The following is a 26,466-nucleotide window of genomic DNA, read 5'->3' as shown; positions in this document are numbered from 1 at the left end:
AACGATGTGGTTATATGCAGCCTTAACCAACAATCTACTAACATTTTTTAGTGATATCCATGATGACTGCATACCTACCAATTTAGTTGCTTCTATTATGGCAATAAATTGTGTATACTTAACTTTTCCCTTCCCTCCCAATCAAACATAATTGACAAAGGACCTATTTTAACGATCTTTCCATCCATAAAAAATGAGGGGACCCTTATTTGCTTATTATAATATTATTTCCCATCTCCAATAGGTCAGAAAGCATTTTCATTCTTAGACAATTATGTTGTCTTTACTCTTTCACCAAAGTTTGTACCATTTTGGGCCTTCATTTGTGCCTCTTACGTAATGGCAGTCTCACAAAGTTAAGAAAAAGCCCCATTGGCATATATAATGGTCATCTACTCATCAACGTGTTCTCTTACTCCATTTTCAAAGACCTTTCCAAGAGGGCAATCTCTTCCATCAGATGTGGTAGAGTAGACCTAGGGCTTGAAGGTCTATAGGTGATTAAAAAAGCACTAGCACTAGCAAGTTTCTTTTTGCTAGAGAGAAGGGGTGGATTCATGAGTGTAATAACCGCCCTTTGGTTGCTACTAATTTTTTTTGTTTTTTTAATTTCACAAGTACCAACTTAATCAACCAAGCTTCTTGTTTTATCTTAGAAGCGTCATCTTCTTAATATCTTCAATTACCTAAGTAGTGACAAACCTACATCACCACTTAAGCTTGCACTCGAAGGTGGTAAGCTCTTGAGGTTAGGATCCACATCAAACCTAGACCTAAGCCTTAAGGGTTCATTCCTAGTGACCCTTCCTACATTATCCTTCGAAGGAAGTCAGAGGTTTTGTAGTTCGTCCTTTAAGTTTAGAGAGAATTCATTCTCTCTTCTCACATAAGATCTTTGATTTCTCTTCAAACCAAGCCTATTTATCCAAAATAGCCCAGTCATAATAGCAACAACTCAGTGCCTTCAAGTAACGTACAACATACACAATTACTCAAGGGTCGTATCCTTTCACATTTCCCCAAATCCATAGAGAGTGACTCGAGCACACTTCCCATAATCACATGGTGACTAGCTCATACATATCACACACACGATGACTAGCTCTAGCTTATGTCATATATACATTGTGACTAGCTCTAGCATACATCACATATTCATAGGGATGAGCTTCAATATACACCTCTCGTATATAGTGGCTAGCTTCAATAGGCATCACATACCTAGTGTTTAGCATTTACATAATGAGGAATTGACATATCCATAATGGCTAACTACCATTGCCCATAGTGCATCCCAGATAAAAGAATGTCGGTGCACTACACTACACTGTGGGATGCATACTTTTGCCTAGTCTTCTACACCAACAAGCAAGTGACATTAGGATTCAATGTATCCCATACTACACTGAGTGCACATCCTCATTCTAACAAGTCAAGTATACCACTTCCATATAAATATATGCCCAAAACTATACAATGATATTGGTCCAATTATTACCTACCTATTCTTCATTAGAAATTCTCTTCCCTACAGTCCATCGAACGACTAAGCAAGAAGGACATCCATCGCCGGCATGCAACTGGCCCCCAAGCCTACATGCTCTTGGCGGAATTTACCCAATACCCTAGATCAATGCAGGGTATCCCTTGCCTACATGCAAGTGGTGGTAACCATCCACTAACTAGGTGGTACAACTGACAATCTACTGGCATAATACACTCCTTGACTACTATCAATCTCGAGCGGATAAGCTAATCTTATGTGGGCCATGGGATTTATTCTTCGGTGATCACCTCGGATAGAGAGGACTAGTCTATGTGTTAGAGTAATACAATCCTCTACCTATGCCCTCGTAGGGTCTTGACTCCATCCATTGTCGTAAAAGTTAGCGCCTGTACGTAGCTTAGCACTACAATTAGAAGAGAGGTTCCTAATTCAAAACAAGTAGATCATAAAGGACTGATCTAAGAGTATATGCATTAGGTCTTAAAGGTATAGGGTTAAATTTCACAACCACATAGGATCACTTAGATCCGACATAAGATGGCCTCTACTCATTAGATAAACAAATTGACTATAAGGTAGTTGACCCCATCACTTCATTCAACTCGCTATTCAAAACACATTATGTATTAAATACCAATGATCAGGTTTTCATAACCATCTAACTCATTGTTACCCAAACAAGGCTCCTTTTACTTATTGTTAACTATTAACAATGCCTAACAATATGTAGGAAAAGTTGACCCTATTTCAATTTAACAAACCTACACAATGAAACTTTCGTACAAGGATGTTGAGATCTCAAATCAAAATTGCGAGATTTTGCCAAGATCAAGGGCACAATGAAAAGCATAAAGAGAGACAATAGAATGACAAGAACAAACTTTATTCTCATGAATATACAAATGATCAACTGGATTAACCAATACAATGAATATGGGTCCGCTTATATAGGCAAGGCCATATGGATATGTGAGCACACAACCATAACATGTGGCTCAATGAGAAACAAGGGTAGGTGAGAAAAAGTAGGGGTAGGTAGGAGAAATAATATAATATTCCACAAGAGGTGGATGACCCACCGAATGTGGAGTGTAACAGCAAGATAAGACCACAAAAGGTGGAATTTCTCCTACAAGCTATATCCCTATGTGCACACTTCCCTAAGTGTCTCATATCCAAACTACGAAGAGATGCATTATCCTAAGTTAACTTAAGTAAAGTGTAATAATATCCATGATGAATATTTATTTACACCAACACCCCCCCTTAAGTGCAACTTAGGGGAATGAAGACTCATGTCAACAATGCAAGATGGGTCCCGGCTACTAGGCCATGATAGGTACCCATGTACAAAATGCAAATGCAAGCAAAACTATGCAATGCAATCTCTCACAAACGGAGAAAGGGAGAAAACCCAGTGGGAAAAAACTCCCCCCCAAAAGAGAGATGAATGTACAAAAGACTCTCAAAGAAGAAGGACAAAACCTCAAAGAGGAAAAAGTCCCCCCATAAGAGAGGACGGAGAAGTCAGCTGACCCCCCCTAATGAGACATCCCGCACCCCCAAGAGAGCTCGCAATTGCTAGAACTTACTCTCGATGAAAGGTTTGATGAATATGTCTGCAACCTGCTCTGCTATAGGACAAAGTGGGAGAATGAATAAAGCCTTGAGTTGTCATTGACTTGTCCCACTGCTACCAAGGCATCATCATCAAGTTCCTTTACCACAACTGAATCAGGTGTAAACTCAACCTTTTTCCCATTCCCATAGTGAGTGATTTGGTAGATAGAGAGAAGGTTGGTAGACAAGTTAGGAACATAGAGAACATTCTCAAATGTTCCATCATCCATGTCAACTGAACCTTTCCCTTCAACCTCAACTTGTGTATCATCACCTATGTAAATGTGAGGTACCTTAGATGGCTCCAATGAAGAAAACTGCTCTTTTTGTAGAACCCATGTGATAAGAGGCACCCGAGTCAACTATCCACTGCTATGAAGAACCTGTTGTAGCCACAAATGCTTGCCCTTTTCCCTTAGACTGTGAGGAAGAGGAAGGAGATGGATCCTTCTTTGTATAGGCGGATGGCAAGTTGATGTTGTTTTTCTTAAGAAGATTTGTCAACTCATCAACTTGCTTGGTGTGGCATCGATGCTCATCATGACCATACTTCTTGCAATAAGCACAAGTTGGTTTATCCTTTTTAGGTGGAGTCCCCTTCTTGGAAGAGGATGAAAAATCGCCTTGTGATGGAGAGGATGATTGTCCTTTTTCCTGCTGTGGCTTTGACTTAGATTGCTTCTTCTTCTTGTTGGAATCTTTGCCTTGACTCTCTTGACTCTTTTGATTAGCCACTAAAGCCTTGGACTTTGAAGACTTGAGAAGCCCCATGTTCAACAACTTAGATTGTTCCAATATCAACATTTCTGTGAAAGCATCAAATGAAGGCATAATGTAGGAACTCCCCACTGTCAAACGATGAGTTTGGAAGCTTGAAACAAATGTTGCATATTTTGGTGCAAGCTTGTCCAACAAGTTGAATATCAACTGAGCATCCTTTTTGTCAATTCCACAATCCTTAAGCTTTGCTCTTAGCTCATTTGCTTTGGTGACATAATCTTGAATTGTATCAAAACTCTTGGGATCCAAGTTGGTGAGCTCATTGTCAATCTTGTAACCTCTGATTTCATCAACTTGACCATACAATTTCTAAAACATATCCCAAGCCTCTTTGATTGTAGTACACTTCTCAATGTGAAAAATGAGGTCATCTGATACATACTTACGCAAAGTTCCAAGAGCCATGCAATTCTTAGTGAGCCATTCTAACTGAGCATTAGGATCAGGTGGTGTTGCTATTGTTCCATCTATGTAATGCGTGAGACCTTTTTCTATTAATTTGCTCCATACTTTAATTTTTCATGATGCATAATTATGTGGAGTTAAAGGTGGAAATTTATGAGGACTCGTTGCAACAAAAATGAAAGAGCACAAGGAAAGAGAGGCACAATCACACAAGACACCCCCCCAAATTCACTCAATCAAAGAACCCCCCCCAAAATTGTAAAGTTATTTCAATTTTAATTAAAGAACAAGTTATGAACTATGAATGCTATATATGGATATGAGGAATTATGCCAATGTCTAATAATTCTGATTTTTATCTGCAGGTCTGAAGGAGAGAGATCATTTAATATATTCTATGTCTTCTCCAAATGAATTCAATTGGCATATATATTATTTAGGCAACCGGTCAATTGGTGTATTGACTGGTCATGCCTTTTAGGCATGACCGATCAATGCACCCATTGATCGGTGCCTTTACAATTATACCATTAACACAATGCTGATTATCGGTTCAAAAACCCCGATAGCATATTGTAATATCATAATGTAATGACTGATCAATTTAATGAATCGGTTCATATAAATACCGATGATTCAAAGTGCACGATGAATATAATCCAACCGGTGCATTTGTTAACCAATGTTAATGCCAAATGAAGCGGTCTATTCATTAAACCCGATAACAAATATGCTCGATATAATTAAGCCCGATAACAGATGTGAATCGGTGCCAATGTTTATGCATCCGATAGCAAGTATGTATCGGCGAATTTAACCCGATAAATTATAACATTTAATATGCTATTGGGTTAATACCCCGATAGCATATTAATGCCAATTAACAATTGACATTAATATGCTATCGGGTTGTTAGCCCGATAGCATAATGATAAGCAATGTTTGTACAATCCGATAATCATATGCAATATAAATCAGACATGAAGCATGTAGATAAATAACAGAACAAGGAAGGTTAGGAAGAATTTAATTTTGCATAAGCTACCATGCATTAACACTCCCTCTTAGCTTTGGAAGATAAGGCAACCTGACCATGTGAGAAATCACCAAAACATGTGATCTGTAAGCTTCATCAAGATATCACCTAACACATGATATCAGTATTGCCTAATACGCAATACTTAAGGATAAGTCTATGAGAAAGGTTAGTTTCACATCATATCCAAGTTGTGATAAGTGCAATAACATTTATAAATGTTTATCACAACATAGTCATGGCACATCCATGACTTACCAGAGATCCAACATGATCAATGGCTGAGATATCACCTACATGTGATATCAGTATTGCCTAACACGCAATACAAGGATAACCATATGAGAAGTGCTTAAGTTCTCATCATATCCAAGTTGTGATAATGCAATAACATTTGTACAAATGTTGTATCACAACATAGTCATGGCACATCCATGACTTACCAGTGATCCAACATGATTATTGGTTTGACTATCATAAGATCGTCACCTTATGATGTCTACATACAAGTGTTCAGTATCTGAGAGATCGTCACCTCTTAAATATGAACACAGGTGGCAAGAAGCCAAGAGATAGTCCAAAAAGAAGTTTACACCTTAAACATCTTAAATATATGTAAGTATAGATTACAAAGCAGATTACCTTTCTATCATACCTAAACCCTTTCTGAAGTGATCAACCTTCACTTTGGAAAGTGGTTTGGTCAGAATATCTGCAGTCTGATCTCCTGTACACACATATTCTAACTTTATCACATTCCTGTCAACCATATCTCGTACATAGTGATATGGAATCTCAATATGTTTGGACTTGTCATGAAATACTGGATTTACAGAGAGTTTTATACAGCTTTGATTATCACACTGAATGACTGTAGGTTTCATAGGTTCTCCAAATAATCCCACGAGCAATTTCCTTAGCCATACTGCTTCTCAGGCAGCCATTGAAGCTGCAATATATTCAGCCTCTGTGGAACTCTGAGCTACTGAAGATTGTTTTCTACTGATCCAGGATATCATGGCTGACCCTAAACTGAAGCAGCACCCTGAAGTGCTCTTTCTGTCAGTCACACTGCCAGCCCAATCTGAATGTGTAAATCCATGTAGATCTATGTCAACCTTTTCATATTTAAGACCAAGCTTTAGGGTACCCTGTAGATATCTCATTATATGCTTTACTGCAACCAAGTGTATCTCCTTAGGTTCACACATGAACTGACTTAAGGCATTAACAGCATAGCAGATATCTGGCCTTCTATTTACTAGATACATCAGGGACCCAATCATCTGCCTGTATTGAGTGGGGTCAGTAGGTCTTGATTTTGTTGCTACTTCTTTAAGTTTATGGTTTCCATAGAAGAGGTCATGGGTCTGTAGTTTAGCTTTCCAAATCTTGTCAATATGTCCAAGGTGTACTTCCCTTGGTTCAGTACAATATTATCAAAATTCTGCCATACTTCCAATCCTAGGAAGTAATGAAGAAGCCCCAAGTCTTTCATATCAAATTCTATGGATAGATCTTTCTTGCATTGATCTATTAGGTGATCATCTCCTGTAATTAATAAGTCATCAACATATAAAATTAATATTAACATATCACCTTTATTTCTTTTGAGGTAGAGATTAGGATCTGCATCATTCTTAGAGAAACCCAGCTTTGAGAGATAGGTGTCAATTCTTTCATACCAAACTCTGGGAGCCTGTTTGAGCCCATAAAGAGCTTTCTTGAGTCTACACACATGAGACTTTGCATCATGAATTTCAAACCCTTCAGGTTGCTCTAAGTAGACTTCTTCCACGATCTCGCCATTTAGGAATGTTGTCTTAACATCCATCTTATGTACCTTCCACCCCTTTGTTGCTGCAATGGCTAGGACAGCTCTTACTGATGTGTACCTGGCAACAGGTGCAAATGTTTCTTCGTAATCTATTCCTTCCTTCTGTGAGAACCCTCTAGCTACAAATCTAGCCTTGTGTTTTTCAATACTGCCATCTACAGCATGCTTGATTTTAAACAACCATTAAGAAGACACGACAGACTTCTTGGTTGGCCTAGGAACAATCTCCCAAACATCATTCTTCATAATGGACTGATATTCTTCAGTCATGGCATCTATCCATACTTGATGTTTGAGTGCATCTGAAACATTGTTAGGTTCAGCTTTAGAGAGATCATTCATAAGTGCAACATAGTTGATGAATTTATTAGGCCTCTTGTTTTCCCTGAAGGTTCCTGAAGGAGCAGCAAACTTCTGAGCTTTTGCTATAGTTTTGGTGGCCCATAGTGGTCTTTTCTTGCGATTATCTATAGGTGGGTCTTGTGTTTCACTTATAGTTTCCTCAAGATACTCCCTCTGAAGCTCAGGAGTAGGTTCTTCTTCTAGGTTAGGAGTAGGATTATGAATTTTAGGTTCTATTGTATTTTGGGCCCTTTTGAAGGCTAAATCTTCTTCAAAGATTACATCCCTACTGAGTTCAATATTTCTCTGCCCTTGTACATAGATTCTGTAGGCTTTAGAAGTTTCACTGTATCCTACAAGTATTCCCCTTTTTCCAGAGGGTTCTAGTTTTAGTCTTTTCTCTTTAGATACATGAATATAGACCGGACACCCAAATATCCTGAGATGGCTGATATCTGGTTTTGTCTTGGTAAAGACTTCCTCAGGAGTTTTATCTTCAAGGTGTGAATGAGGACATCTATTTTGTATGTACACAGCAGTGTTAGTTGCTTCTGCCCAAAGGTTCAAGTTTAAATTTTGATCTAGTATCATGACTTTGGCAGCTTCTACTATGGTCCTATTTTTCCTTTCAACTACTCCATTTTGTTGTGGATTATAAGGTATTGTCAACTCCCTCTTAATCCCAGAATTTTTACAAAAGTCTTTAAATAGTCCTGATGTGTATTCCCCCCCATTGTCAGTTCTTAAGGTTTTAATTTTGTTTTCAAAGAGATTTTCTGTTAATGTTTTAAACTCTTTAAACCTACTTAGGATCTCTTCTGATTCTTTACATTTCAGAAAGTAGATCCACGTCTTCCTAGAGTAGTCATCAACAAAAATTGCATAGTACAAAAATCCCCCTAGCGAGGGTACGGACATAGGTCCACATACATCAGAATGAATTAACTCCAAAACTTTGCTAGTTTTCCTAGTACTATTCTGAAATGCATTTTTGGTATTTTTACCTAAGGCACACCCTTTGCATGCCTCTGAATGATATTGCTTCAACTTAGGTAGACCTGTGACAAGGTTTCCCATGGTTGACAAAGCTCTATAATTCAGATGGCCAAATCTCCTGTGCCATACTTCATTTGCATTAGTTGCTTCATGGATCAATGCTAGATTGGGCTCTGTACATAGCTCATACAAATAGCCTTGTCTTCGACCAATGACCTTAGCGTCTTTGATGGAGGATCTCTTTGGCCAAGCCAACACCTTGTTTTCCATGAAGGTCACTCTGTATCCTTGATCTTCTAGTGCTGATATGGAGATTAGATTTCTTTTGATGCCTGGAACATATAGTACTTCTTCAAGTCGTAGTGACATGCATGTCTTCAGTTTGATGGTGCAGGTTCCAATTCCTCTGACTGGATTTGAAGAATCGTCTCCGATGGTTACTTCCTCATCATCTTTCTCTATCATGGAGTCTAGTATTTCTCTAAAGCCGATGATGTGTCTGGATGAACCACTGTCGATCACCCATGAGTTAGATTTGTTTGAAGCATGGCTTGTAAGTGCTGAGTAGAGGACATAGTTCTCGGAGTCATTTTCTCTTCTAGATTTCCTCACTTTTGCAAATGTGGCTTGCTTCCCTTTCTCCGGACAGTTTGCAACATAGTGTCCGAATTTGTCACACCTATAACATTGAACATGTGATAGGTCTTTCTTAGAAGTGTTCTTGCCTTGTTTAGCTTTTCTTTTCCTGAATTGCTTCTTTTTGTGCTTCTTATTGATGTTTGTATTTAGGACTTGCAAGTCTTCATCTATATTCTTCTGTTTTATTCCTACCTTGTTCAATCGGGATTCTTCTTGTAGACAGTCATCTCTTAGTCTTTCAAACTTAGGATATTTGGACCTAGCACTAATGCCTTGGACGAATGTGTTCCATCCACTAGGCAATCCATCTAGAGCACTGAGTGTTAACTCTTTGCTTTGGATGTCGTATCCAAGGGAAGCTAGGTCATCTCTTAGGCTTGATATCCTCATGAAGTAGGAGTTAATTGTCTCCCCTTTGTTCATACTGATATGGTTGATCTCTCGTTTTAATGCCAGAGTACGACTTGCATTTGATATCTCAAATGTCCTTTCAAGTGCCTTGAACATTTTATAAGTTGTCTCCTGCTTTCTAATGATGGGCATTATATTATTTCTTACCCCATCCACTATTATTTTAATAGCCTTATCATTTCCCTCGATCCATGTGGATTTCTCGGTTTCATCTTCTGGTTGTGCACTTTCAGTTTGGACATATGAATCAACTTTGTTTTCTCTTAAAATCATTTCTGATTCTAAACTTCCAAGCTGAAAAATCTTCGCTACCTCCGAGTCTATCTTCGAATCTGATAGCGTTGGCCATTATGGAAATGTGATGTAGTTTGTAACTTAGTCCTTGAATTTTATCAAAATTGAATAGCCTTAGGTTCGATTACCTTGGCTCTGATACCATGTAAAGTTATTTCAATTTTAATTAAAGAACAAGTTATGAACTATGAATGCTATATATGGATATGAGGAATTATGTCAATGTCTAATAATTCTGATTTTTATCTGCAGGACTGAAGGAGAGAGATCATTTAATATTTTCTATGTCTTCTCCAAATGAATTCAATTGGCATATATATTATTTAGGCAACCAGTCAATTGGTGTATTGACCAGTCATGCCTTTTAGTCATGACCGATCAATGCACCCATTGATCGGTGCCTTTACAGTTATACCATTAACACAATGCTGATTATCGGTTCAAAAACCCCGATAGCATATTGTAATATCATAATATAATGACTGATCAATTTAATGAATCGGTTCATATAAACACCGATGATTCAAAGTGCACGATGAATATAATCCAACCGGTGCATTTGTTAACCAATGTTAATGCCAAATGAAGCGGTCTATTCATTAAACCCGATAACAAATATGCTCGATATAATTAAGCCCGATAACAGATGTGAATCGGTGCCAATGTTTATGAATCCGATAGCAAGTATGTATCGGCGAATTTAACCCGATAACTTATAGCATTTAATATGCTATTGGGTTAATACCCCGATAGCATATTAATGCCAATTAACAATTGACATTAATATGCTATCGGGTTGTTAGCCTGATAGCATAATGATAAGCAATGTTTGTACAATCCGATAATCATATGCAATATAAATCAGACATGAAGCATGTAGATAAATAACAGAACAAGGAAGGTTAGGAAGATCTTATCTTGCATAAGCTACCATGCATTAACAAAAATGATGATTTGGCACTTTATACTTAGTGCGTGTACAATGGGCCACTTGCAAAAAATGGCAAAGTGGATTTCTGATTTCAACTTTACAACTGCCTCAATGAGGCCAAAGGAGACTCAAACTAATAATGCAAGAGATCTAAAATAAGATCCAAGCAAATTACAAGTACCAAGTAGACCATAAAAGACCAATATCTGAAAGTACAATATCCACTCTCAATCTCTGAAAACTGATCATAGATTATGAAAGTAGACGAAAAAATATGCACTTTAAAAAAAAACGGCACCTGAAAAGGAGGTCGTATGAGCTCAAACGAAGCCTTTGAAGTTGCAAAATTGAGGATTGGATAGGTACAGCTGAGAGAATCCGAAAATTCTGAAAAACCTGTTCACCAAAATCAGAAAATAACCACACCACTACAAAGAGCATGAAAAATTAGCCCAAATAAAAAAAAATTGCATAGAAATATTTTTATTTTTTTTCAAATCCGAAAATTTTGTACCGTGCCGCCCAAATTGGGCAAAAAATTTCTCCACACCCAAAATTCGACTTTTGCCAAAATAGGTTGAGTTTGTACTCGATTTTTATGGAAACGGCTTCTTGAACGCAATGGTGAGGTCGAAAACGCACTAGGATGCCTCCAAAACGCGCAGTACCTCAGATCCGAAAAATAGAAGTCTTCCAAGATGTCTCCCAAAACCAATCAATGAAGCCCCAATAGCTCTAATACCATGTGAGATTTTGCCAAGATCAAGGGCACAATGAAAAGCATAAAAAGAGACAATAGAATGACAAGAACAAACTATATTCTCATCAATATACAAATGATCAACTGGATTAACCAATACAATGAATATGGGCCTGCTTATATAGGCAAGGCCATATGGATATGTGAGCACACAATCATGACATGTGGCTCAATGAGAAACAAGGGTAGGTGAGAAAAAGTAGGGTTGGGTAGGAGAAATAATATAATATTCCACAAGAGGTGGATGACCCACCGAATGTGGAGTGTAACAGCAAGATAAGACCACAAAAGGTGGAATTTCTCCTACAAGCTATATCCCTATGTGCACACTTCCCTAAGTGTCTCATATCCAAACTACGAAAAGATGCATTATCCTAAGTTAACTTAAGTAAAGTGTAATAATATCCATGATGAATATTTATTTACACCAACAAAAATCTCTCCACCATTTTATTCCTAGTTCAACATAAACATCCCAAAATACTCTATAGGTCATCTCCTTGACACAAAGATTAGATCGATTGCTTAACACTAATTTATCTTTGTTTGCACCAACCATGTTAATCATCAAATTAAGACACTATGTCGTAGTGGATACATAACGTGAAGACACTATTTTGTTATCACAGATTACCATGTCTTAAAATTTTACTCTAATTTAAGGCCATGTTGGGTTTATTGGTTAGTTCACAAGAACGAACAACACCCTTAGATGCAATATGATTGGGTTGGGTCCCTTATTGATCTAATTAAGCATACTTAGGTATGAGGTGGTTAGACATTCTTGATTCCATCTAAGTATAGGATGTTAGTAAATAGTGTTTGTCCCTTTAAAGTGGTATTCAAATATTGCCACGACAAAACGATATTGGAAAGCCTCTTTAAGGCTCCAAGTGAGGTCATCACATGAAGATGTACCCTCAACAATTATAATGCTCTTTACTTTATGATTTTACTTATTATATGGTACTACTCAATATTCACCATATCTCGGAATTATAAGCTACTAGATAAGGTTTAATGAACAATAGTTGCAGATTTAATAATAGTCAACTCTTTGTTTAATTTTTCATGCATCATAGTTTTCTTATTAGACATCAAATGATGGCTATAATAATGCATAGTTTAAATTAGAATAATGCCAGCGTTTAGCTGAGGGTAAATAAATTAAACCCAAGTCATATCAAAGGTAATACATATTCATGCAACCATTATTTCTCACATAACCAACCTAAGACAATTTTAAGCTCCTATCCCCTACTAGAGAAACTAATAGTTGTAATATCATTTTTGCCAAATAGCAACAAGGCTTGTCAACCGTCCCTCTTAAGAGTCCTAACAATGGAGATTTTTTTTTTTTCAACATCAACTTGTTGAAGTAGGGGAATATCATGAAGGTTTCTAGATATAAATATGTACTAGATTCTCTCTCCAACTATCACACTTTCTTACTTCAAACAAATACTTCTCGATATTGCAAATGCTGACATGCTCGGATGCCAACCAAATTTTATCATGTTCTTATTATAATGACAAAATATTGGAAAACTCATTATTTAAACTTATCCACTAATCTTATTTCCATTATTGTTCAAACATAAAGTTATTCAAATAGATAAATATTGATTATAGTAAATTATTAGTTTATAAATTCCCTCCTGATCTCAACTTCAACGCCTACCAAGTAAACTATGTTATGTTGAAGACCATTCTTTCTTCTCTTTTTATTTTCCCATCTGAGTTATGCCTGAAAATGTGATCTGAACTCATTTGAGATCAAATAAACCATATTAATTTTCAGTAAAGTATCCAAAGGTTGTTCTATAGAAATTTCCCATTGAGTCTTGTAAGCAATGGTTGTTCTATTTTCTCGTTGAGGATTTTGCCAAACAATTTGTAGACATTCTAAGTTTATAGTAGGTTTAAATGGTTTTCTAATATGCATTGGTTTGTATCCATTGTGCTATGATCTCATTAACTCTTGTTGCATAACATACAGAGAATGAAAGCTACTCATTTAGAGACAGAGTACAATGATGGTAAAACATAGCATATGTTGAAGTAACCAAAATATTGCAAACATAAATATATTGTCAAAGATCAATCTTGAAGATGCTTTACTAAGATGACTGAAATAATAGAGTGCAAAGATACATAGTACAATTTCTGACCTTTTTATGAGGAGACCTACACCACCAGAAATTACAGTGCCCTCTTGTCCAAAATAGGACTCTAATAATTAGTGGTTACCTGGGAGAGTCCAAAGAGTTCTGCAATAAGAATCTAGCCATCTTACACCTACCAAAAACCTTCAAGATATCCCAGGTACTCATGTCCTCCACTTTCATTCCTAGCATATAATTCCTTGAAGCCACTCCACTCTTCATCTCCTTTAATTGGTGAGTATAATAGTTAATCTCCAATTATTGCAGGCCCTTTCCCTCTTATTTTCAGTGTTCCACGGGGACGCGTCCCCCCGTTAGGGACGTCTCGGGGACGGGGGGACGGAGACGCGACGTCCCCCGCCGTCCCGCCACCGCCACCGAATCGCCGTGGAGACGTCTGGGTGTCTCCTTGGGAGATGCCCAGGCGTCTCCCGCGTTCCGACGCCTAAACAAACCAAAAAAGCCATTTTTTAAAAAACATGTGCCTTTTGGGGGGGTTAAGGGGGTAACCCTAATTGGACGTGGGCCCCACCCAACCCTCCAAAACAACACAAAAGCATGTTTCTCTTAGATTTAACTCTCATTTTGGAACACTGATTTTTTTTCCAGCAAGCTGAAGAGGAGGAAAAACTTGAAGAAGACTGATTGAAGGGGTGAGAAAAGCTGATTGCAAGCGTGATAGGAGCTAGAAGAAGCAAGAAGAAGAGGAAGAAGAAGATTCTTCTACATTTTGGAGAGATTTTTCAAGCACAAGGTAGGGTTTTTCAACTTTTTCTTGTTTTTTTTTTGTTTTATTTTCTGATTTTCATTGTTCTATGTCATTTTTGGATTTTTTTTCCCTATGCATCTCAAGACTCAAAATGAGATTTGATGTTGAATCTTGAGGGCAAATTTTGCCCTCAAGATTTTGTTGGTATTACAGTAAGAAAGATTGTTGATATTCAATAAGGATATTGAAAAGGTTGTTGAAGATTATTGATATAACTGAAGAAGGATGATAACTATCTTTATAACATTATTTTGTCATTGATGTCAAGAAATTGACTATCTGATTCAATATGATGTTGCCATATCTTGAGAAGATTGATTAGAAGAGAATTAAGATGTCGGTAAAAGACACAGAAAGAATGTGATGAATAAAGGGAGGAATAAGCTATTCAATGGGCAACTATTACCGAGTTAGACAATGATGAGATCATGATGTTTAGATTGTTTTGATATCCTACATATGTTGTTGATTGTAAAGTTAATACTATACTATGCAACTGAGCAATGAACCTAGTTGGTAAACCCTAAGGTTATCGATATCGGTTAATGAAGGCGAAATGTCTACCGAGTAAAGTTTAGTATTTACCGAGTTGCAACCGAATTATGACAATGCGCATGGGATGGATAAAAGCATTATTTAATGAAGGACAATGATTAGCTGGAGATGTATAAATGATTGGTATGCCGTGTATGAAGTTTGTTAAGGATCTATGGCAAAGGAAAATCGGCAAGAAGATCTACAACGCAGATTGAACCGCAATAACCTTATGCAAGTTCCAAGAAAGGAATGCAAGTCCCGAGGTAAGGTAAAACGTTTTCAGATCGGAAGGATACATTGAACCTGGTCAAATTTGAAGATCTGATGGCTAAGATTGATCATGGGAAATGTGATCAAGGAGATTTAGCGGTTAGCAATTGTTTATAAATAAGAAATTGTTAATAAACAATGTATGCGGGCAAGTGTATGCACAGGGATGCTACATAGTGATTACCGAGCACAAAAGCTTGAAGACCTGTTTGAATAACAGAGTAGAAAGCCTAGCAGAGGGACAAGATAAGTCCTATGACTAGATTGTTTTGAGCAAATAAGAATCTGCTTCAGCATTTTAGATGTGAAGTTGCAGATAGATTTTTATTACTGTTATTTTGTAAGTGACAGAAAATCTCTTAACCAAGTGGACTTAACAGTCTTATATGTAAACCCTCTAGCAAGGTAACATTCTAAGTGAGTGTTTGAAATCCTTTAACAAGGTCACTTCTAACAAAGTGAAGATCCTAACAGATCTGAGGGAAATCCCTTAACCAGGTCACATCTAGCAATGTGTTTGTAATCTTTAACAGGATTTGCTTTTAACCGAGCATACTCTAGAAGAGTATATTTCTTAGTGGGTCCGAAATCCCACAGTGGTTTTTCCCTATTTGGGTTTCCACGTTAAATTTGGTGTTATGAGTGTTATTATGATTATGTGTTCATAAGTTTGCATGTTTTAGCAGTTTTTGGTTAAGTTGCTAAAGTATAAGTTATCGAGGTTGAATCTGTTGATTTTATGGAAGTTTAAGTTTGTATGATTCACCCCCCCCCCCCCTCTCATCTTGTTAGCTATTGGCATCAACTCTTTACATTAAGTATCAGAACTAACAGATTCAACATCAAATCTCATTTTGAGATGAATAGGAAAAAAAATTAAAAATATATTGTTAAACTAGGCTGATTTTATTGTTATTTTGTGAAATGCAGTGTCAATTTCACAATGAGCTCCCAAAGCATGAGTGAAGATGACATGGAAATCCATTCTCATAGTGAGAATGATTCAAAATATGAACCTGAAAATGAGGGGGGTGACCATGGGGCTGATCCTGGAGCCCAATCTAGTTCTATGGCAAGTGCACCAGCTAGTACAGGTTGCCCTTCAGAGTTCTTGGCACCACATGCTAGGGGTCATTTTGATCCTAAGTCTCCTCTAAAACAGTTTGCTTCACGAATATCAGTACAAGGCACATCACATTCAAGTGGGGGAACAAGCAAGTGGAAGTGCAATATTTGTGACACAGAATGGTTCGGTAGCATTAGTAGGGTGAATGCACACTTTCTGTTTTGGAGAGGAAAAGGCGTGAAACATTGTAAGTTTTTGGAGGAAGCCAAAAATATACAGTACAAAATTGAGTTTAACAAGCTTTGGGGGGTTCCAGATGACACAAATATTTCAATGCCTACTACTTTGTCTGCTAGGGCAGCACTTCAGGGCAACCAGAATGTGCCACATACTTCTCATGCTTCGCAGACGAGAGGAATGATGTTTGGATCTCCATCCACTTCCACTTCTACTGCCGCCAGGGCTGGGAAATGTAAGTTGCAGACACCACAGAGCAACCCCAGTGCTGATATGTTTAATGTGCAACTGAGAGATGAGATAGATGAATCCATTGGCAAGTTCTTCTTTGCCAATGGCATTCCATTTCATGTTACACGGTCTCCTTATTATAGGGAGATGATGGCTATGGTGGCCAAGGGAGGACCATCTTATGTGCCACTAGGGGAGATGAAAATGAGGACCTCGATCTTGGATAAATGCTATTCCAAGATCAATATTTTGATGGAGAAGATGAAGGCATGTTGGGTGGCATCGGGGTGCAGCATAGTTATGGATGGGTGGACAGACATTAGCCATCGTCCACTCATCAACGTCATGGTCACATGTGCAGAGGGCCCATACTTCCTTAGAGCAATTGATTGTACAGGGCATCGTAAAGATGCTGATTTCCAGTTTCGGGTCCTCAGGGAGGCTATTGAGGAGGTTGGGCCACAAAATGTGGTCCAAGTAGTGACAGATGCAGCCCATGTGTGTAGAGCAGCAAGGAGACTCATTGAGGCAGCCTATAGACACATTTGGTGGGCCCCATGTTGTGTGCATGCCATGAACAATGCACTCAAGGACATGGGGAAGATAGACTGGATTAGAGGAGTGGTCACCGATGCGAGAGATGTGCAGATGTTTATCTGCAACCACCACACTTCACATGCACTCTTCAAGACCTTCGCGAAAAAGGAGTTCTTGAAACCAGTTGAGACTAGATATGCATCCTATTTCATTCTCTTGGAGAGAATGATTGAGTTGCAAGAGGCATTGCAACTCATGGTTATGACTAATGAGTGGAATAGGTGGGCTGAGGCCAAGACAAAGCAGGTGAGAAGGGTGAAGGAGATAGTGAAGAGTGATGTGTTTTGGATTGATGCGAAATATATTGTCTCTATCATTTCTCCAATATTCCAGGTGATCAAATATGGGGATGGGGATGCACCTAACCATGGAGAGGTGTATGAGTGCATTGACTCTATGCTTGACCAGATGAGGGCTGCTGTGCGAGTGAAGAACCCCTCTTTAGCATTCTACAATGAGCAAATCCAGCCTATCATTTAGCGTAAATGGGAGAAGTTAAACACTCCTTTGCATATGGTTGCCTTTGCCTTGAATCCTAAGTGGTACAAGGCTAGACCGGGTAGACTGACACCGATTCAGGATGATGAGGTGAAGGCAGGTTTCTTTAGGTGCATAGAGAAGATGTTTGATTCCAGAGATGTCGGCACAATGCGCACTGAGTGGGGAAGGTTTGCCACTCTTAGAGGTTATTCAGATGCGGCAAAGATGGATATAGACAGCATGGCACAGGAGGACCCACTTTTATGGTGGAATTGTCATGGCCCGAAATCTTTGACCACCACTCTAGCCATCCGTTTGCTATCCCAGGTTTCCAGTTCTTCAGCTACTGAGAAGAACTGGTCTACATATAGCTTCATCCACTCTCTTAAGAGGAACAAACTTACCTCTAAGAGAGCAGAGAAGCTTGTGGCTATACACAGTGCTTTGCGTCTCATGGACCGCAAGACACTTGTGTACAAGGAGAGTCCAGCGGCACGATGGGATGTAGAGCCAGAGGAGCCTTCACAGATTGATGAGGATGATCCTACCACTTCAGATGCAAGGCTAGTTGGTGTGAGCTTGAGGAACCTTGATCCTCAGGAGTCCAGCAGTTCTAGTGAGGAGGAGTTCACAGATGATTAGAGGCCTCCATTAGCTACATTTTGAGTTTTCAGTTTTGTCATTTTGTATTTGACTCTAGTCTCTTTTGTAATGCTATTGCTACATGTATTTGTATTTGGCTACTCATTGTAATGATGAATCATGTAATCATCTTTATTATTATAGACTTTGCAATGGCATTAGATATTCATATTTTCGTTTTCCTTTTTCGATATTCATATGATAGAAATGAGAAATCTCCAATTTGATAATTTCATTTGTTAAATTTTATTTACTTTTAGCAATTAGTTACGTATTACTAATCTAAGTAATCTTGGTATTTCCTATAGTTTCATTTGAAAATTTGAAATCTAATTCTTATACTGTTATACTGTTATACATCTTTTCAAAACTAGTTTTTCAAGTACTATATGTATATGTATAAGTATATGAGCACCACCACCCCCCCCGCCACCGTCCCCAAATTTAGACCCTTGGTCCCCCCGTCCCCAACGCCCGTGGAACACTGCTTATTTCAAGATCTCTTCATGATATATTGACCTATCTTCAAAGCAATTCACTCCAATGGCAATGCTCAATTTTCCTTTTCCCATGCACTCTCTTTACCATGCCCTCCTTCCCTCTCCCGCACCATTCTTTTGCCATCATCTTCCTTGCCCATTGCGTTTTCTTGAAAGTTTCTAAAGCCTTTTCATCAAATACAGTTTTGTGCATAAACAGCGATCATTGCATTCTATGGGACCACAATTCTTTTAGGCATTCTGTCAAACAATTCACATGCTTTGACTGTGCTTCCACATTCTGCATACCAATCTACCAAAGCAATTACAACTACAACATTCAGTAAATTTCCTCTCTACTTTATGCTTTAATGGCATCATCTATCCACAAGCTGCAACTAATCTCCAACTCTTTTCAGTCGCTGACAGAAGACGACAGAGTACAAGCTACCTTGCTTTAGATGAGAAGATCAACCCTTCTTCCACCACCAATCCTTCTTCTCTGTACTCACCTCCCGTTTGCATCTGCCTTAACGTTTTTATAGATTTTTCAACGGATCCATCTGGGTATATACTTCCCTTTATCCTCTCTTTTGTCTAGCTCTTTCTTCCCTATCGTTCTACCCTCTCTCACCCTCTCTGCCCTCAAAACCAACTCAAAAAAGAATGACTCATTCCTGAGGTTGTGAGGAGGATTTAATGACTATATTGTGCACTAATTTGACCTTTGGGATGTTGTATTGGATGGCGAAATGGCAAGGATGCCATACTCTGCTATCTATGCAACCATTCCTACAATACTTGCACCATGCCCATTAATTTTTTGTCTCCCTTACACATTGATTCCCATTCTATAAACTTCTATGGAGGCCCATACCTCCTGACAGATCGCCTATCCTGTACTCCTGAATGCCTTTTAGTTATTTAATTATTTATTTTCCTTCATGTTCATCCACAGTGGAAGCCGTGGATGTGGGGACGTGACAATCAGCTATTGCATGATCTCTTTCATCTCCTTCCTGTGCCAAAATGAAGCCTAGTAATTTTAGTTTTGGCTTTAGTCAAGACCTTTTTTGCATTTTTTATTTAGTCCTGTGCAGGCTTTAACCCCATAATTTGGTCTCTCATATAGTGAGACTTGATATGCTTTAGAAGCCTTTGTCCTTGCAAGTTCATTTGTGCCTCTCAACAGCAGATATATTTCCCACTACATTAGAATGTATCCTAAGATGAGACCTTGTGTCATGTTTAAACCCACTATCACCCAAATCCACCCCAATTGGAGCATCTCCTACTCAATATTTTTAAGCCATTTTTCTGAAAAAACATTCCCTTTGAACGAGCCCTAAAATTCAGATAATTGGTCTTCGAATTCTGTGCCTTCTCCCAAAGGCTTGAAGTTGGCTCCTAGAGGCTTTAATTGACAGAAACTCTTCAACATTTTTAAAATTTCTCCAACCTTGAAACAACCCTTCTCGACATTTATTCATGAAACAATGAAATGACAGAATCAAGTAGGAGTTAAGTTTTGTTTCAAATTATTTGTTTGAGTTTTAGGGACAAGATGGATTGAGGTTAGGATTTGTTGGGTTGGTTGTTAAATTTGGGTTATTTTAACTTTTAAGATCGTGCTTCTGGATTAAGCTGCATAGTTTAGGTTACTTTATTTTAGGTATAAATTTATGTATGAAAAATGGGTTTGCAGTCCACCCAAACACACGGGCATGGACATATTTGTTCCAATAGCCATATTCCACATGCCTGATTACAGAATACAGCTTTCCCGTGCTATTACCTGTAAGTTGGCCTTTTTGAGGTCTAATCATCCACTAGTAGTCTGTTCTTACATTGCCTGGCAGCATCTTTCATACTTAACATCTTGGGCTGCATCCTAACTTTATGATTGCAATGTGACTTCAAGCTTCCTCAACTTAGTCCTTTTGTTCACTGTTTTTCTGTGTTTTACTTTTTGTTGGATACTTAAAGAAACACCCACCACTGCATCCTTTGGTTTTGCTCCATATCAGGGTTTTTTATTCCAACAAACTCTATTAGATTTTATATCCTGCCTCAACTCTTTGTTTCAATATTATTCAGGTAGGAATGTAACAAAGACAAATCTGGCCACAGTTGGAATGTAACCTTCATAATTCATTGATGTCGTGGAATTCCCATTTGTCTCATAAGCGAAGGCCCCTCTTAACAATATTTATCATGTTTTTTTTATTTTTTCCTCTGTAATTATTGTATTAGAGTCACATGGGCCATTTCCTTGCTGTAGAACGTAATAAATATTAGATTATTATTCTCTCAAATACAATCTTTTTGTGAAAGTTTCAAGTGTGTAAATTGGACTGTATATGAGCAATTCCTGGATTATAAGTCCCTAAACGTCTGATGACAATAGATATGGATGGTGTTTTGCTTTTGGTTCTGATGGTCAAGGTATCTTGCTTTCTGGGCTGACATGTTCTAGGTTATTTGGACATGTATAATGGTTCTCAGAGAATTTTGAATTTTGAATTTCTTATCGAATCTAATTCTTAGTAAAGGTTAGACAGTTATTTTCATGACTCAGCAATGCAATGAATTGCAAGGCAAGTTTTTTGCAACTGAGAGAGAATTTTTGCCATGCAGATATCCAATTCATATTTTCATGTAGAATGCAATTTCTGAAACATCTTGTCTATATTCAAAGACAGGAAAACAGAGATTTGGATTTGGTCTAAAATTCAAACTCAGAGTTAAGGGTAAGATGTAATTTGTAGTATTGCAGGTATGATCTAGTATACTATAAACTACCATTACATTTCCAGAGACGTCCTCAAACTGGAGACAGTTGTAGTTGATCATAGTGCTGTCAGATTTTATCTAATCTTATGATCCATTGCAGTCGAAAAAGTAATCTGCACATGTAACTCCTGCTCAAGCTCGTCTCTGAGAGAGAGGGTGATACTCGTTACCAGTTGATTTCCTATGTATCTTGTGACCTTATGCTCGAGCAATCTTCTGTAATATAATTAGGATCATTTCTCTGATGGGAAGATGAGTCTTAAAGTAATTTCACATATTTTTAAATATTCGAAGTAGTAGTGTTATAATGTTCTATGTGATCTGACACTGAATTGATGAAAAATCTACCGGAAAGATGTAATATATGATGTATTTTAAATCCGTATAAAAAGAGTTGACCTTTCTTGTATTGTTAAATCCCAAAATTCAACTATGGTGTTAGAGACATCGACTTGTATCTAATGTAAATACATAATTATATCTGCTCAAATGGTTAAACCTTTGAAATCTAATTCTACAATTCAGAAAGAATCCTAGAAATTCATTTAATATAGTTTATGGATACAAAGATTTTATCCTTTCAAAATTCGTCAACTTTTACCCTGGCATATAAACGTGGTGGATTTTCTATACATAATATTTTTTGACTTCATCTTCATCATTGAATTGAACTCCCAGTGGTAGAATCTCGTTGATGGATTGCTTCTATTGAAACCGGTAACTGTTTGTTTGGTTTTAAATGTACTTTCAAACTACTTCTAAAAATTAGTTATCTGTGTTTCATACATATTTTGTTATATAGCTATGTTAAAATAAATCGAACTATTAAGCCTGTTTTGTCTTCAAATATGCTTTGCAATTAAAGGCATAATGGTTGCTAAGTCAGCAGTCTTTACTGTAATGTGGAGGTTTGAACTAGAAGAATGGGGCAATGTTGGATGAAATGGTGGGCAACTCAATGGTGAGTGACCATCTTCTACCAAAAAAAAACCTTAATTATTTGGCCAAATTCTAATATCAAAGAAAATTTGAGAGGGGAAAAGATAGGCTGAGACATGTTGCAATCCTACTTGTTTGAATAAAGCTGTCTTACCATCTTGATTCTTTTTACTATTGGATAACCTTTGCTGGGGGATGAAATTTTTGGGAATGAAGGTGTCTCAATCTTGGCAATTCCCTATAATCATTTGGCATTTCAATACCTTGAAAAATAAATTATTAATTGTCAAAAAAATGCCCTTTTAGTAGTGCAATATGGGAGGGCTATTTTTAAGGATGTTGTGATAAATTTTATGATAACCATAAGAATTAAAAACAGGGGAGATTATTATGGACGTGATAATCAGCATCTATGGTAAATTATAATAGATTCCTTGTATAATAGAATTCACATATTATTCCTAAAGGTTCCACATGTTTGAGGGGCATGAGAATTTGTGCTTCACTTTTTATGAGCTATTTTTGACACCTAGTTTTGGTCATTAGTATTAGCATTAGCATTTTATTTACAATACCTTGTGTTATTTTATATTGTATTTGCCTTATAAATTGAGGCTATTGGATAGTAGTTTCAAAGTTGAATTTGCAAATACTAAAGCTCTATTGGGATGTTAGATTTCTCCTGTATTGTATGTTAGTGAATACTCCTATTAAGGTTTGTTTTGCAAGTAAATTGTAGCCATTGAAGTTTTTTATATTATTATATTGAGCTACTTTGAGGGGGGAGTTTTTTTTTTAAAGGTTTTACTCTATGCAAATCATTATGTTGTGGTATATAGCTTATTTCAGTTTTACATGTATTTTATTATTTTTCTAGCAAAGTTAAAATCAGAATTGAAAGATTTGCATATTCTCCTCTCAAAGTTTAGTGTTTCTCCAACCTTAGCTTCCTTGTAGAAATAGTGAATGTGTATTTCTTCTTGTAAAATGATTCATAGAATTCTTTTTAGTTGTTTTCAAAAACCATTATATGTAAAGAATGGCACTAGCTAGACCTTTGTAGAACATGGATGAATCTATTTTTAGGATTTTTACTTGGTCTCTTGACCTATGTCTTAAAAATGGATGTAAATTCTACTCCTACATGAATTAAGGTGTAGAATGTTCATCCATTGTTATGCTTTCTTCTTCATGCCTTTAAATTGATTGGAGGAATTGTACTCCATCATATGAATATGAACGCTTTGATTTTTGTTAAATTGGAGTTTGAAATTCTTGATGTTATCCATTTTTATTTTGAGGATAAAATTTTTATTGCAAACTCAAGGGTTTTGGAGGATTAAACTCACACTTCCACTATAAACACAAAAACCATTTGAGGAAGGATTGCTCAATTCTAAAAAATAACAAAGAAATTTCTATCGTGGACATTGTTACCCCCTAGGGAGAAAGTTTATGTTGGAGTAAGTAGGTAATCACCTAATTAATTAATCAATCATTAATTAGGTCCCCTATTACTTTATTCACTTAAGCTATACTCCGAGGTGTTTTTCCTATATTTAGGTCATGTTATCTTATAACATAGGATGGACACTTGTGATCTAATTTAATCCTCTTCTAGGGTTTTCTTTTTTTCTTGTATTTGGATTAATTCTCTTGTAAAGGTTGCATAACATACAATCAATGGTTTTTTTTCTATGATAGAAGTATTGGTTGCAAATGATTATTAGGAACTATGAGGTTCACCATCAACTCCAACATGGTATTAGAACTCTAGATCTATGACCTCTTGTCTATTTTAGATATCTAGCCTTGAGGAAAAATTGATTCTTCCTAGGACTAAATGAGTATCACTATTGAATCTTAATAGTAATGAACCCTAAGATTGCATGTCCGAACATTGAAACAGGAGCAATTAAAAAGAATACAATTTTTTTAGGAGACAAAATTTGAGATGTCAAAATCTGTACAACTGTATGGATCAATATGTCCATACTGCGTCGTACTCCTATCGTCATTAAACTACATCCTTGTGTCATCTAGCATGGAGATTTTTCAAAAGAAAATAAAATTAATTACTTTTTTAGATTTAAATTTTTCAAACAAAAAATAACGCACTTGGGTATAGGATGTACCCTGTTCACTCTCATCAAGCGGCCACACAATAGGGTTAAACTTCCTGCTAGTAGTTCGCATATCGGTGGCATTCAAACTGCCTGACGATGAATCTTTTACCATCAACAACAAGCAGAATATTCCATATGTGAATATTCACATGGAATATTCTATGGATCAAGAATATTTTGGCAATTAATGATGACGTCAATATTCTTATTTTTTCTCATAATATTTCAACAAAGAGAATTATTGAGCTAGCTTCCTATCGGTTAACGTCAGCATAGTACCCTTAGCAAGCACCTACCATTCCAATCGTGCCCTAGAAGAGTGAGTTTTTGTTTTTATTTGTTTTGTTTTTGTTTTTTTTGGACATAACTTAGACATAATGTTGAAATTGGGAAGATGAGATATCATTGAAAAGTTGGTTCTACATACTTTTCAATTGCGTAAGTCTCATCAAATTTCTTGCTTGTTAAAGTTAGATCATTAACTTCTGTTTTTTGGTTCAAAACTTTTTGTATGTTGTAGAACTAGTTTTTTCTAGTGTTGATCATGAAACTATGTGTTATATCAGACATTGTTTGTTCTTGCACACTTTGATTAAACTTTGGGAGATCCATGGAGACCCTGATATCTCTCCATTCTTATGGGATCTTGCTACAAATTGTCTCATTCCCTTTGATAATGTAGATTGTATATCCTTTAATGATGATACTTTAGAGGAGTTTGAGTATATCAAAAGTCTTGCATGTTTCAATGGATTAGAGAATTGTCCCTGTGTTCCTTCTCATATCAAGACCCAATCTCTGTTTTTTGTTTTTTGTGATTAGATTAGTATTGTCACATCTATGACCCCTATTGATTCAATGCAACAAGACATTCAACCTCTTCCAGGCACAACTACTTAATCCTCATCTAAGGTTTTCTATTTTTCTTTTATAAGCATTCATTATTGCACATTGCGATCATTCAAATTCATTCAATGCAATAGATCAATCATTTTGTTTTTGGATCAATTCTCTTCTCAACATTGCATAGCACAATCAATGGCTTTTTCTCTCTAGATGTGGTACATGTTGCAGGTGATTCCTGAGAGTTGTGGGTCCACTATCAACTCCAACAATTTGAAGAATGCTTGATGGAAGTGGATAATATTCCTACTAGTAGGTAAAATAGTGAGTTCCTTTTTGTGAAGAAAGATTTGACCTCGTCCATGAAAAATAAGGCCATCTTCCACTAATCCTCTCTTACTTCCTAACAAGGGAAAGTAGTGATTGCAATCAGCTTTTGGATTCAACTGGATAAGAACTTTTGCATCATTCTTTCGAGTCACACTTTGTGAACCATCATTAGGATGAAAGAGAACAGTTAAATCCCAATGATGGTTCACGGAGTGCGACCTGAAATGTTGATGCAAAAGTTCTTACACAGTTGAATCTAGAAGTCGATTGCAATTAGTATCATGCACTGTGGAAATCTGATATATCTAAGGGAAGGTAGTGTTTGGTGATGCTAGTGTGTTTGCCTCTAGTTTGGATTTGACCTATATTGGAGGTAATAGAAATTCAGTTTCTCTTTAACCTTT

At 37.0% G+C, this 26,466-nt stretch overlaps 1 protein-coding gene across 2 annotated transcripts in view; it reads left to right on the top strand.

The window, feature by feature from the left end:
- Positions 1 to 22,281, top strand: part of LOC131079051 (uncharacterized) — an 82,823-nt gene extending 60,542 nt beyond the window's left edge. The window contains exon 9 of one of the 2 annotated variants that reach the window (XM_058016933.2): positions 21,669 to 22,281. The gene's annotated coding sequence lies outside the window, so the exon portion shown is untranslated. The remainder of the gene's footprint in view (positions 1 to 21,668) is intronic. The other variant, XM_058016931.2, reaches the window with a different exon arrangement.
- The last annotated feature ends 4,185 nt before the right edge of the window (positions 22,282 to 26,466 follow it).

Source organism: Cryptomeria japonica, chromosome 4 (genome assembly GCF_030272615.1).
Source record: "Cryptomeria japonica chromosome 4, Sugi_1.0, whole genome shotgun sequence".
NCBI classification, from domain to species: domain Eukaryota; kingdom Viridiplantae; phylum Streptophyta; class Pinopsida; order Cupressales; family Cupressaceae; genus Cryptomeria; species Cryptomeria japonica.
The sequence above is the reverse complement of the archived record's forward strand: the minus strand, read 5'-3'. Positions and strand labels throughout refer to the sequence as shown.